This window comes from Syzygium oleosum, unplaced genomic scaffold (assembly GCF_021117445.2).
Source record: "Syzygium oleosum isolate NSW1041296 unplaced genomic scaffold, Sole_v2.1 Sole_v2.37, whole genome shotgun sequence".
Taxonomy (NCBI): Eukaryota; Viridiplantae; Streptophyta; class Magnoliopsida; order Myrtales; family Myrtaceae; genus Syzygium; species Syzygium oleosum.
In genome coordinates, this window is record NW_026607521.1 from 2,933,147 (window position 1) to 2,946,828 (window position 13,682).

A 13,682-nucleotide genomic window follows, 5' to 3' on the forward strand; every position below is an offset into this window, starting at 1 on the left:
TTAGTAACTGACTCAAATGTCTAACTGTTTCAATAATTTATAAATGTTAAACTTTGAGAGCTTGACCTATAAATTTCATCAATTACGCACGCCTCGATGCTGCATGGCCATATATGTTTATCGGGATGGAATCATGGGGAGTTCATAGTTCATTTCAGAACACTCTGCTCAACCAGTTTTCAACCTCAAAAGTGGAGATTTGCTAGATTTAATAACAACAAAAATTAAAGATTTATCCTCCTATCATCCTCATTGAACCAAATAAGAGTCTTAGATATTCAAGATCAAAGTACTCTAAATAGGTGTTGGACGATAATCTCTTCAGAAATAAAACAAAACAAAACATAAAATGACAGATCGAGCGTTTCTCTGTCTGATCTAGAATTTCAAAAGCAAAAGATAGTTAGAAACAGCACAGGCAACATCAGTTGCAATATGACATTCCGAGACACCTGATCTGCTATCCTCTCCATACTTCGCAATCTAAAAGTACAATCAAAGTTTATAGAGTGACAGTAAGATGATTGTATCCCTGCTTGACCTCAGTTGATGCCGAAGTCCTCATATCTCCATTGACGCCGAAGTCAGATTTTGATCTGAGGTCACATTGAGATCTCAACAAGTCTGAGAGTTCACCTTTTGAAGTATCACCATTTTTCTCACATACTCATTTGAAGAGCTTTCTGAACCCATTAAATATTGTCAAAGCTCGCAGCTCGCCGCTCCTTAGATCTCTCAATCTTCTTCTCAGAATCTGAAACGAATAGCCACACTGGGTAAGCATGGAAAGCGATATTTATGGCTGCAAATATACGTATGCCATATCACACATATGTTATCTGTACAGAACAGTGACCAAGATGACCGTTGGCAAATCAGACAAATCAGACATTGCTGCCATAAGAATATATCACACAGAATAGATGCAACTAATCGGCAAATGATGCACATTAGACTCCTTACATATTGAGCTCGGGAAAAGTATCCTTCTCTCACTAGTGCATAAGTCTACTGCCAACTGTTTTAGAAACAATCTTCGGTTGAGTTGTTTCGGAGAAGTCACGTCTAAATCCATCAACCCACTCTCCTGAAACATTAGATTAAGAAAGAAGCAACAAGGTCGATAGTCACGTTATCACTTCTGATCAAGGTGGGATTTAACTATTCCAAGACGAGGAAACTATAGATTGGCACAGTTTAAAAATTGATGCAAGATATAACAAACTGCACACATTCAGTCCCAAAGGCAGAATGTTCACCTGCAAGAATTTGGAGTACTTAGATATACTCAATTCACAGCTGTCTAGTATGTATTGCAATGCTTGTTCCTCTATTTCAGGGAATCTCATGTCCTTCTTTGTTGTTGTTTTGTTTGAAGCTGCAGCTGCCAACTGCAAACAGATAATAGCTGTATAGGGAAAATATAACAATATGACAATTATATTTCTCGAAGCAAAACTTAACTACCTCCTCAAATTGACTGCTCATGCTGGGCGGGCTAACAGCTAGATAAGCATATGCCATCAACTCTACCGGCCAGCCGGTTATTTGTACGGGAAAACACTGGGAGCTGCCAAGACAGAGATAACTTGCTTCTCAAAACATGGTGTAAAATAAATATCAAGGACCAAGATTTGTATAGCACGATGCTGAAGGACATAGATGCGCAATTACATCAAAACTAATGGTAAATCAACCTTAATGCCTCAATCGGATGTTGATGTTAGTACATAAATCGCATATAACAGGATGCTAACAAAATATTAGTCGCAGGTGATTCAGGGGTTGCAACCAGATGTCGATGTCGAGCAAATTAAATTGATGTAGCAAAATTAGATTACTTACGCAGATAAGCCATGCTTCCTTAGAGCTTCTAGCTTTTTGCTGTAACTTTTGTCGGATTTCTTGAGTGACAGTAATATCTCTACTGAATCACTTGGGTTCGTGCCCTCTTTAGGAACAAACCCATAAGACAGTAGGAGTTCTCCATTAGACTTCCTGCCATATGATATGAAAACCTGCAAAAGCCAATCCAAGAAATCAGAAGACTTCCACATCTCATTCTTAAAACAGTTCGAGTTGTAGAAAGTTACCTGCTCGCCTGGTTGATAGGGCCGGTCAGTTGTGAAGACAACTGCCTGTGATGCACTATCATAGTCCAGAAAAGTTTCGACCTAGGCCAGTCAGAGGTTGCCATTTAAGCATCAACCACTAAACAAAACATATAGCTTGACATGAGAATGATCAACACACCTCACAACTGTGATTCAACATATCTGCCCATGGAACCAATGCAACCCTTCCATCCATTGAGGGTAGACGGACCTGTTTGAAAGCAATGTTAAAATCAAATGTCATTGTTTTAACCACCTCATCCCAGAAACAGTTAAAAACACTCACTAGCCAAATATGCACTCGGACAGATTATGTAATGATGGCTTGATTACTTCTTGTTTTTTTTTTTTTTTTTAAACATCCATTGGAATATAGATGATAGACCATTTCTTTATATAGGACGTTACTACTTTCTACCATCCTTCTGTCATGTCCTCTTCCTACAGCAATGTAACTGCAGTTCTTCATTAACAGTTGGTATGAACAATCCATCAGCAGTAGGAATCACGGGCACACGTAATTCTCGAAAGGCAAAAGTCATTTTGGTGATACATGTCTTAGAGCTGTTGAGAGTTCCTTACCAAGCGCGAGAAAAGAATGCCAAATGACCACTTGAATGTCTCCAAATTATATACCTGTAATTCAATGACTATAGGGTAAGAGAAGAACCTGCTTATAGCAAGTACGGAATCTCTACAAAAGAGAATCCGGGACCAGATAAATAACTTGAGAAATAGAATTTACATGCTAGTTACAATATTGAATGTCAACAAATTCCGACATTACATATGGAAGTCTATAAGTCTTGGCAAAAAATTACTAAATGCAGGTTTACCGCTACCAAATATTTCTAAAATAATCTCCAGCATTCTAGGATATCAACACTTATTTAAGGTAAATACCTCTTCAGGAAATAATTCAGGATGCTTGGAAAATATCCTGGACCTTAAGTCGTTATATCTGCACAGGAGATCGATATCAGCATCCACCCTTTGAAAATCATGATCTCAGAAATCAAGTAGAACAACATCACAGTGAAATATGGCAATGTTAATGGCAAAGCAAAGGGCAAGCTTACGTTCCAATGACATTAGTAATCCTTTCAATTGCTCGTTGTCTAATTTGTGATGCTTCTAGGTATCTGTCCAGTTCTGCACGCGTCCTGAAATTAAAAACTGAGAGTAGATCCTTAATCAAATAAATTGAAACGAGAAAATAGAAACAAGAGCTATTGAACTTGTAAGTAAGTTGGTAAAACAGCGCAGGAACTACCAGTATAAAAGTGAATACGGCTGTCTGGGGAGAGCCGAGATATAATTGCTCCACCTAGAAGACCCCATCAAACTTGCTTCGCTAATCAAGTATGTAGCAAGCAACGGCCAATCTGGCACTGAATTTTTCTTTAAAACTTGGCCAGCCTCTGCGCAGCTCCACTCCTACCGTCATCGAAGCAAACAGGCAGAGAGACAAAATTTCTTGATTAATGAATCTAGCAAGTAATGAATGAGCATCGCAAACTTCCAAACAAGAATTTGTGAACAGCCTCTGCCAAATTGGTGCCCAATTCATTACTCTAGAACGACATGACAGTTAAATAAATCGGATCCAACACCTAACCTGATCTAATACCATGTAAAAGAGCACCCGACAAATCGCTTTCCAGACAGAGCAAATTATCTACTTTCTTTCTTCTGTTTCACGTACCCCATTATTATATTCATCTCTCAGACGCATGAAAGGCAAGCCATTCATGCCAAAACTACGTAATTCACGTGAAATTGCTCAGCTCGTGACCTGCTCACTTTACCCTCACTGTATATCAAATTTCAAAGCTTCTGACGCTCTCCTTGAAATACACAGTAAATAGGGATGATCACGTTCTTCTCAATACCGAAGCAACGGCGACAGTAACCTTACCGAGTCCGCGGTGATCACGAGCGAAGGAGGCACGAACAGCAACTTCTCGCCCTTCCTTACATTCTTCGACGCGACGAGCCCCCTCTCCCCGACGTCGACCCGCTGGATCGCCATCTTCTGCGGCGGCAGGCCGGAGTCCGACAGCCACCCCCGCAGCGCCGACGCGTTCTCGAGGGAGTCGGCGTCGCACCCCCAGGGGATCCGCTGCGCCTCCGACGCCCTGGCGGCGGCGGCGGGCGCGGAGCAGACCACCGTCGCCGCCGCCGCCGGGAGCGAGGGGCGGGGCGGGGAGCGGCGGCGGAAGGGAGCGAGGCTTGTAGGCCTTGCTGTTGAGCGGAGGGGAGAAGGGCGGGAGGAGCGAAGTCTGGAAGATTCTGGAAGCAGCAGCAGCTCCCGCCATGGCCGATCAGATGTAGAGAGAGAGAAGAGAGAGAGAGAGAGCTTATCTGAGGGAGGGGAGAAGAAGAGGAAATGAGCGGTTGCTGGTGACTCGCGGGAAAGCATTCGTATCGCCGAAGCACCGTCCAATAGGAAAATGGGAAAAAAATACTTTTATTTCAATTAAAAACATTAGATTTTTCATTTTTTATTTTTTTTTGTTTAGTCCGTGCCCATTTTTACACCTAACGATAAATGCGTGGAAAAATAAATTACGTCGTAAGTGGATATAATAATGATCCCTAATTATTCTCGTATGGCAAAATAATAATAAAAAAAATGTTGCTTGACACGAATTATGGCAAAAAAAAAAATTCAAAGGAAAAAGAAAAAAAGTGGTTCGAACCGAACGAAATCTACGTTCTTTATCGAGTCCGAAACCTATTCTCATATTTTCATTTCGAATAAAAAGTCCTTTTTCGAGCTATTGATGTGTACCATCTCTTATATATATATATAGTTTGAACGAGCCGCTCAATCGATGATTCGGAAAGCATTTTGTTATTAATAATAACTTATATTGGTTTGATATCATCCTATTATGTCCACTGACACTACAAAAATGTTTCTACGCCTTCATCGTTGGACGGGTTTAATCACAGAATTATTAAAGAGTACACGTGTCGCACATCCAAAAGTAAACTGAACCTGCTAAAAGTCCAATGTTTAATAAAAAATTGTTGCTAACAACAAGCATACTTTCCTTTTCGTGAAGCCTGTAGAGCCAACGGTTGTTGTGACTATTGATATTGACAAGCAACGTGTTCAATCTCGTGACAGATATGAATGCAATGATAATTTTGCTTTATTTGTTATAGATGAGGTTATGTTGAAAAATCGTTGAGTAGTTCAAGCCTTAAAGGTACATGTGAAGTTAGTGTTTTACTGAGATCGACGGTCAATTTTTCATTTCTTTTTTCTTTCGTTACTAAGGACCCGGTCACGCAAAAATCTTTTCCGGCTTTTATTTCATTTGAAGTAAAATCGAAAATCGGTCTTTCGGGTTCGTTTTTCCTGTTTTATCAGAAAAGCATTTAGTTTGTCAAAACAAAAGAGAGAACGTCCTCAATCCCAATTTTCCGACCCATGATAGATAGAGTAATTCAACTGAAAAAAGCATCTTCTATTACACACTCGTTGTCAGAAGAAGTTGCAAGAACATGAGAAGTCAGTGGGAGTCCATGGATAAAAAATGTCGTAGGACGTCCATCATCAAAAGACACAAAAGCAGGTACAAGAATCCGACTCAAGAACAGACAACCACGATACTTTCCATTCCTCATGAAGCCACCGCATGAGGTCTCCACACAGTACACAGTGGCTGTCCAATGGCAACACAATCCGACACATGAACTCGACTATTTTGCATCCACAGCCCAAGTCGACAATGGATACAGTCGAGCGAGTTTCATTCAAGAACATGCACCTTGAACATTCTCAGACTGCACCCACCTACCACCAAGAGCTTGCCGTGCTATGAGTTCCACGTCGGTTCGAAAAAAGGAAGGCAAATCTCTGCTCATTTAACAAATGTTAAGTAAAGAGACTAATTTCTTTGTTCCTCATAAAAACAAAATGTAGATCTAAGTTTCTAAATGCAGTAAAACTACTATTTTCTGTGGAAACTTAAGATGATAATCGGTTGATCCTACGTTGCGAAGCTCTTGAAAAATTTGCAACCACGTTCTATGTTTTCAACACTGAAAACCATCACCACAATGGTAACCTCGAACAGAACTCAATATGTCGGAAACCTATGACAATAACAGAACTCAATATCTCAGTAGCCTAAACCAAGAGGCTCAGCAGGAAATAGCCTCCACGAGAAGTTCCATGTCACATCCACCACCTCACTCGAGCCATCAATCGATAATTTAAATCCCATAGAAGAAGTGACAGCTAGTACGGCGACAAGTTTTACACGAGAAATTACACTGCACTCAGTGTTCATATACTTCGCATGACAGACAAAAAATGAATCCTCTACATGAAATAAGTACAGATTATTCCCTGCAAAAGAGACGTACAGGAGATCCCTGTGCTACACAGAAATGTGTACTGAATGAAACACTACAATAACTTCGCTGACCATAGCCAGATTTGGTCCTTCACTATTCCACATATATTTATATCCTGCCTATACATGAAAGTGTGATTTTCTTTTCCCAGCTGTCTTATACATGAATTGCAATAGAAACAATAAAAGCACTATTAAACTGAGCTTCAGTTGAACACCGTAAATTTGACCAATCACAGAGTCGAGCAGCCAAATGCAGGAAGAGCTTCAGAGAAAGAGTGTAGACAAAAGCCTACCCCATATTATCATTTATGACGTCCCTAACTTTGTCTAGTTGGCACCAATTACTGATTTCCCCCTTATAGCACAGTGAAGAGCCCAGAGGATGGCAAGGCAACAGGAACTGCCAAGCAAATGATATTTGTACAATTTGGCGGGAGGAATTTGCTTGATTAGTTAATTCTTTATGGCGATCAGGGACTACGATCAGCTCCCACATTTCAGTAATGCCATCCCACCATCCCTTTCATATTCAGCTCTCTTGGCTATAACTGAGGCTCCAGTGTCACCATCATGCAGATAGTCAAGGCAATCGATAGAATTGCGCCTGCTCCATCCACTTCCCATCGAGACCAACTATTTGCAAATAGAAGGTGAGGGTTTTCCCTCTGGGAATATATACGATCAACTCAGTAGCTTCTGGTTTGGCTCAATGGGGTCATAGTCATAAGCATCACCAGCCTTTGACAAAGCTGACCCCTTCCACTCGCGCTTCGCACATCAGCTCTAGCTTTACGAGAGGCATATCTCTTACCTTCTTCTCAAACCTACGCATAAATCCAAGATACTAATGGAGATTAATAAAAATAATCAAGGTACAAAACAAACAACTCCTCCCGCTTGTGGTGGTGGTTGGTTGTGAGGGTCCCGAGAATCAAACAAAACTACCCAGCAAATGCAGACGCATGGAAACACATTTCGGCATTAAGCAGTTGTTGATTACAAGGCTCTAGAGAAAATGCGCATAAATGCTTAATTTTCCTGGAGATTGCAGACCAGGCAGGGGAAAGGTGGTTGGATAGGCAATGAAGCATATGTACAGCACTTTACATGAAGCTCCACTACTATAAATGCACATAACAAGCGAACAGACTTGTAGATCTATGTAAAAGATGATTATTTCAAACCTACTTTACTCTGAAATGATTGAATACGAGTTACTGAGTTAGTAACTTTGCTTAGGGGTGTCAAAGGGAGCCATCATTGTCTGCCGTTCTAGACTCTAGTATCTTTGGCCACAAAAACGAAACCATATCTGCTAATGTCACGAGTAAATTCACGCATTAACTGTTGATCAGGCCATTTACTTTGCTTAAACAAAAAGTTCCTCAACTAGTTATCCATCTATTTCTCAGTAACCAAAGACACATACCAGCACACTATAAATGTCAAACAATCATGCAACGAAGATTTTGTGACCATCAACTACCACTGCCCAATGACCAAAGTTGGTGTGCTTGACTGTTGATAATTGATGCCCTTGGCAGCTCTGAACAGAGACAAATATTGAAAGAAAATAACTGTAACATCAATAGCGCAGGCTTCAATCCCTCCAGATCACAGAAGCAAGTGCATCAAAGAGCAAGAAGGCCATCGGTCATGAGTGTACAGAAGCTTGTTTGCCGGCATGAAACTAGGACCACAGGCCCAAATTCTTCTATTGATACTGATAACCCGCCAAAAAAATTATTCAACCCTAAGTTGGCCACACACACACAGAGGGGAGGGAGGGAGGGGAGGGAGGGAGAAGGGAAGACATGGGACCACTGGATAGCTTATAGGAGCAGGCATTGATTAAGAAAACAAAAAGAATGGTTAGCTGGGTACTAATGTGGACAGAACGTGCAAGTTACTTTGAAGAGGGTGAGGCTCATATACAGTTGCATCACAATCAGAATGGGAACTGCAAGCCCACCCAAATATGTCAAGTGCTTATCTTTTATTTTCCACCTCAACCCAATAGTTAGTGGCACTTCTAAAAAAAGCATAATTCACGTGTGCCATTAAAAGTGTATGAGAGAAACAATTAACACACATTGCCCCCGACTCAACTCTCTCAAACTGGAGAACCAAAGAGTTATGCCAGCCGGGCCCTGGACCAGTACTGAAATCCCCTCCCAACTACTTTATTCAATTTCTATTAAAGCTCAGGAAACATGTCAAGCAACACAGCAGATCAACGTACAGGATCTATTTTATCATGCCTATGACTTGATGTAAAGGAATTAAACTCATGCTTACTTGCGTGACTTCTTCTTTTCCTTGTAACGCATCACAGCATTGCTCCTGCTTGCTGATGTGAATGAATTTTCAGGACCAGGGGTAGACCATGGAGGCTCTCCCACAAGAAGCATTAATGAAGCCCCACAATCTTGATAATCACCAGCGCTATTCTCTCCAATAGGACCAGAGGAATGAGAGATTGGAATGGGGTTGTCTTGTCGAAAAACAAATAACAGGCTCGGTTTTAGAGCTCATCACTAGACTCAGCTTCGAGGCAACACTGCATGCAGGCTGTATTGCGTGTCCAGAAGATGATCCCTGTGAAAAATCATGAATTATCTTTATTCAGTCATATGTCTACATACAAGTTTCTTATGCCAGCAATACTCAAACTAAGACAGAATAAGAACGCGAGAGAAGTTCTACGAGCCCTACCAGTGGAAGCAATGCCATTATTTCCTGACAGCTAGGAAGATTTAGAAACAAGAGGCAGTGGCATCATGTCGAGAGAGTTCAGCGAACCTGTCACCTATATACCATGGCTGCAACAGACTATGCACCTAACCAGCCATAAAGCCAAACTAGAAAGCAGGTTAAGCACAATAACCTTAACCCAACCAGATTGTGATGAAATTGACATTAGACTCCAAGCGAATTCCCAATACCACCAAACAAACCTCCTGAGTTTGAAAAAGAATGATAGTATATAACACAAATCGTTACTTCATTATACAGAAGAAAGGAACTTAAAATACCAGCAAAAAAATTCAGCATGCCTTGACCTTGTAATGATGGTCACCAACAATAGAAGATGAATCAGAACAAGATTATTGATCCATGAGCAGACACTTCCCAAGAGCATTCATATAGTAGAGTTAAAACAACTTTCAGATACCCTTACAGTTTCCAATTGCTTAGTGTCACCCATCTTTCAAAATGGGAAAGGACTATTCCTCATCCTCCTAGACATTTGAGTGAGAGGGAAATCTTCCCTGCACCATGGAAAGAAACACAAACAACAACGACAACAAACACCAAGCCTTATCCCACAAAATTATTAGTTATTTCCTTGGAAGACAAAGGTTGTCATCTCATCAAGAAAGCAAGCCAAGAACAGTCAACCATGATTGAATCGGTACTCAACCCCAGAGCTGGGATAAACAAAAGGGGACATCAAACATCAAGCTTCTATTAAATGGTAGTTAAATAACACGGTGTTTGACATATTGTCCCACCCCATGTTCTCTTCTTCTTTTTTACTTCAAAAGAATGCCCTCGTGTCTAAGCCTACGTGCACTATTCTTCATCTCCGTGTCTCTGCTAGTTCAGTCTGAAGGAAAATCATATGCCCTGCTTTTAAGGAGACAGCAACTCTTTTCAACATCCCACTACCCCACCCTTCTTTGTATGTATCTTCTCAAACATAGCCCACTATTTCTCAAATCAGTTTGAAGTGACAATCGATACCAGAAGTAGCTTGACTTTGATGACAATCTCACGCTGCTTTAATCTATAGCCAAAACCAAGGACATGCTGGAAACTCTTGTGTTTATAGTTATATTTTATCCCTCAAAAAGTGTTCTGTGTACAACAAACAAGTAATATATATTAAAACTTACTAGCAAATATGTTTACAGGGATACCCAGCCTCCAATTTTATTTAACCTAGAAAAACCAATACTTTACATCATTTCATCTCAATGTCAATGAGAAAACGCCTAAGGACTTCTCCTGATGAGAATACAATCCATCCCAAGAAACAGTGCAAACTATCATAGACCTAGTATTTATCCTTTCTGAGAAAGCGAACATGGAAAAACATTGATAGGATTCAACAACAGCAACTACCGATATAACAACATAACCAAACTCCACTCTTCTTCCGCCAAACAGAAAACGGAAAGAAAAGAGGAACAAACACAGAAAAACATATGATGCACAATTGAGTGGTAGAGAGATCATGTCTCTTTCTATCGGATCATAGGATAGAGTTTGCTGGCAAATATTCAGAAAGACCAAAAACGCTTCCTTTACTATCAAAATACCTCAGCAACTACTGGACCCCTGACAGTTGGAATCACCAGCAGACATTTCCTTTGTCCCAAATAAGCTGTCGATCCCACCATTCTCAAACAGCAATTCTGAGTTAGTTAGGGCAACACCAAAAGTTCTTCATAATTTTCAAGATCCAAATCCACTTCATCCATGTTGAAATCCTCATAGAACCTATCGTCTTCAAAAGCCCCGGACTTTTTGTAATAGGGATGCACACCTAAATGAAGATGCATAGGACGCTTCAGAATTCAGTGATGGATGCACTGCATCAATATGCACGAGTACAAAATGCTAACGGAGGGAGCTTAATGCAAAAAGGTTTAGAAAAGCCGATATCAATCCCAAAGACAAATAAAGCGATCGATTTTGGTGGTGTTTCAGGGTCATTTTCCACAACAGAACCCACATATTATGATATCTACTACTAATGGAAATGTTGCTATCAAATCATTTTCCTCTACAATAAAGAATAGCAGGACTACTGCTAGAGCCTAGCACCAGGATGCCCCTCTAAGAATCGAATTTACAGGAGAAAAGATCAGCACAAGAGTGGAGAAACATAGATGCCTGTCTAACTTGCGTTTTCTCATGAAGGCCTCTAAAGCAAAAGGTCAACGTTATTGGAACTGAACAGCGCAAACTTTGTCGATGCTCATGTAGAAGTTTTACCTTTGATAAATCGATGACAGATTATTTGATGGTTGAAAATAAAATTCAATATCACACCACGGTCCAGTGATAAACAAGCATTTGCACAAACAAAGTCAAATTCATGAGATCTGTACCCAAAAAGTAGAACTCACATTCACGCGATATGCATATTAGAAGGATTTTACAAATACTGTTAGATTCCTGAAAAGAAATTAACTGTTGATTCGCTTCATAGACTAACTTAATTCAGAATGATTTTTAAAGGGTAAAACCAAGAGAAATACCTTAGCAATAGAATTATCATTACTTTCATGTGACTATTTTTCTAGAATTTAAACATGGCAGGACAAGTTTAAAAGGTGAAAGCACTCTCGAAATAGCAGATGGAGCTACCCACACTATTTTAATTTTCAGCTCAACAATATACATCCCATACGCGAAGTTGAGTGAAAACTTAGGGCTTCTTTGATAGAACTATAATTGAGAACTAAAAATAATAGAACCGAATTTTAAGTGCTGAGAACCTTTTAAGTTCTGAAAATGGAAAACAGAAATCGCTCAATAATAGCTGATATTAGTAACTTCTCAAGCACTAAGGAACTCTGACCCTTACTGGTAGGTTTTTTAGTATCATATTTGCTATTATTTGTTTTGAAAAGAATGGAAAACAGAATTCGGGATGACACTTCTTTCCCGACCTAGTAAAGCATCATTAAACTTGTATCTTCACAATCACAGGATCTAGATTGATTCTTTCAAACATGTCTCTGAACGTCAAATGGCAAAAATAAACCTTATTACTGCCACAACAGAATTCAGTAACACTGATTGCAAGAGAGATAATAATAAGCGCCAATGTGCATGTCATTTAGCAAAAAAATTCAGTCAAATAAAGGAAATGGTTTTAATCATTCACTAAATGGTGGCAAGAACAATCGAGGAAAAGGAGGGAGCAATCAGAAAATAGTTCCGTCTTTGAATAATGCTTGTCAAGCAAACAGTTCTGATTTCAGGGAATCAGATACCTTTCAACCTAAAAATTTTCTTTTCACACCATCATGCACCAACTATGTTGCGACAATCTTGTCTGCCTTGGAAGAGAACTCATTGGTTGCTTCGTGTTCTTCTCGATGACTTTCTTTTCTCAAAGTAGATGCAAATAAAATGAACTGGTTGTTTACCTTAGGAGTCGCTGTGCTTGCAGATGCAGCCGGCTGACCCACGTTCACAGACACTGATTTAAGTTCCGCAATGAAGATGACCCGACCCAAACCTTTGCCTTCCCAGCCTCAACATCAGCTCAAACAGATACATCTTGGCTACTGCTATCTTTTGGCGGACTGCAGAAAGCTGCGTTTTCCCCCCTCTGCTATGCTCATCAACCCCATTTCCTTCTCACACGTGGAATCGCGTACACTGGGGAAGTCTAGCACAAAGACCAGATTGAAGAAAGCTCTGCTGCTGAGGGACAACCAGATAACAGTTTAATGTTTGCCTCTTATGGTGTTGATGCAGAGGTAGATGCCCCATGACCGATCCAATCACAATTCTGACAAGCGAGACCCTCTCTTCTGCACATCTAACAACAGCAGGTTGTGAATTACACCTCTCACATAACAGCGTGTTCTGGAATGGCGCCTCGAAAGGGCGTTGGCAGAATGAACATTCCGATCACATGATAAGTACAAGCATGCAGCATCAGATCGGCAATACACCATAGACCTCTGCTCTCCACAGAACTCACATATATAACCCATTTTCAAGCGGTAACTCCTAGTTGAGACTGAACAGAATCAAGAGATTTGGGATACTTCTTCAACTCAAACCGCAATACTGGATCTCAAAAATAAACAGCAAGAACAGCTTCTTCCAATCTCTGAGATTCCACCAAGCCCTTCTCGATCCTCAGTCACACAGTTCTCCTTTCTGTCAACAAGATAGAATATTAGTCAGCTGGATGTAGCTTCAGGAGATCAAGCTTTGAGTCCTTGTATAGGACAAGCAAAGAAGAAGTAATCTCGACCAAGAATTCTCGTGTTGCTATTCCCAAAGCAGTAGTTTGCTCAAGCGAAAACACACATGAGAAATGCAACGAAAAATATTGAGCTTTATAAAGATGATAGGAAACCCCCAATTTCAAGCTTGAGAGCAACAAAATTATAAGAAGCCTTTACTTAGAGATAATGTCAAGAGGAAAAGTGAAACC

The 13,682-nt window shown here is 40.3% G+C and overlaps 2 pseudogenes; both read right to left on the bottom strand.

Moving 5' to 3' along the window:
- Positions 1 to 342: 342 nt before the first annotated feature.
- On the bottom strand, positions 343 to 4,447 carry LOC130135704 (ribulose-1,5 bisphosphate carboxylase/oxygenase large subunit N-methyltransferase, chloroplastic-like; annotated as a pseudogene).
- A 2,729-nt stretch (positions 4,448 to 7,176) lies between these two features.
- On the bottom strand, positions 7,177 to 13,325 carry LOC130135782 (zinc finger protein CONSTANS-LIKE 9-like; annotated as a pseudogene).
- Positions 13,326 to 13,682: the final 357 nt, after the last annotated feature.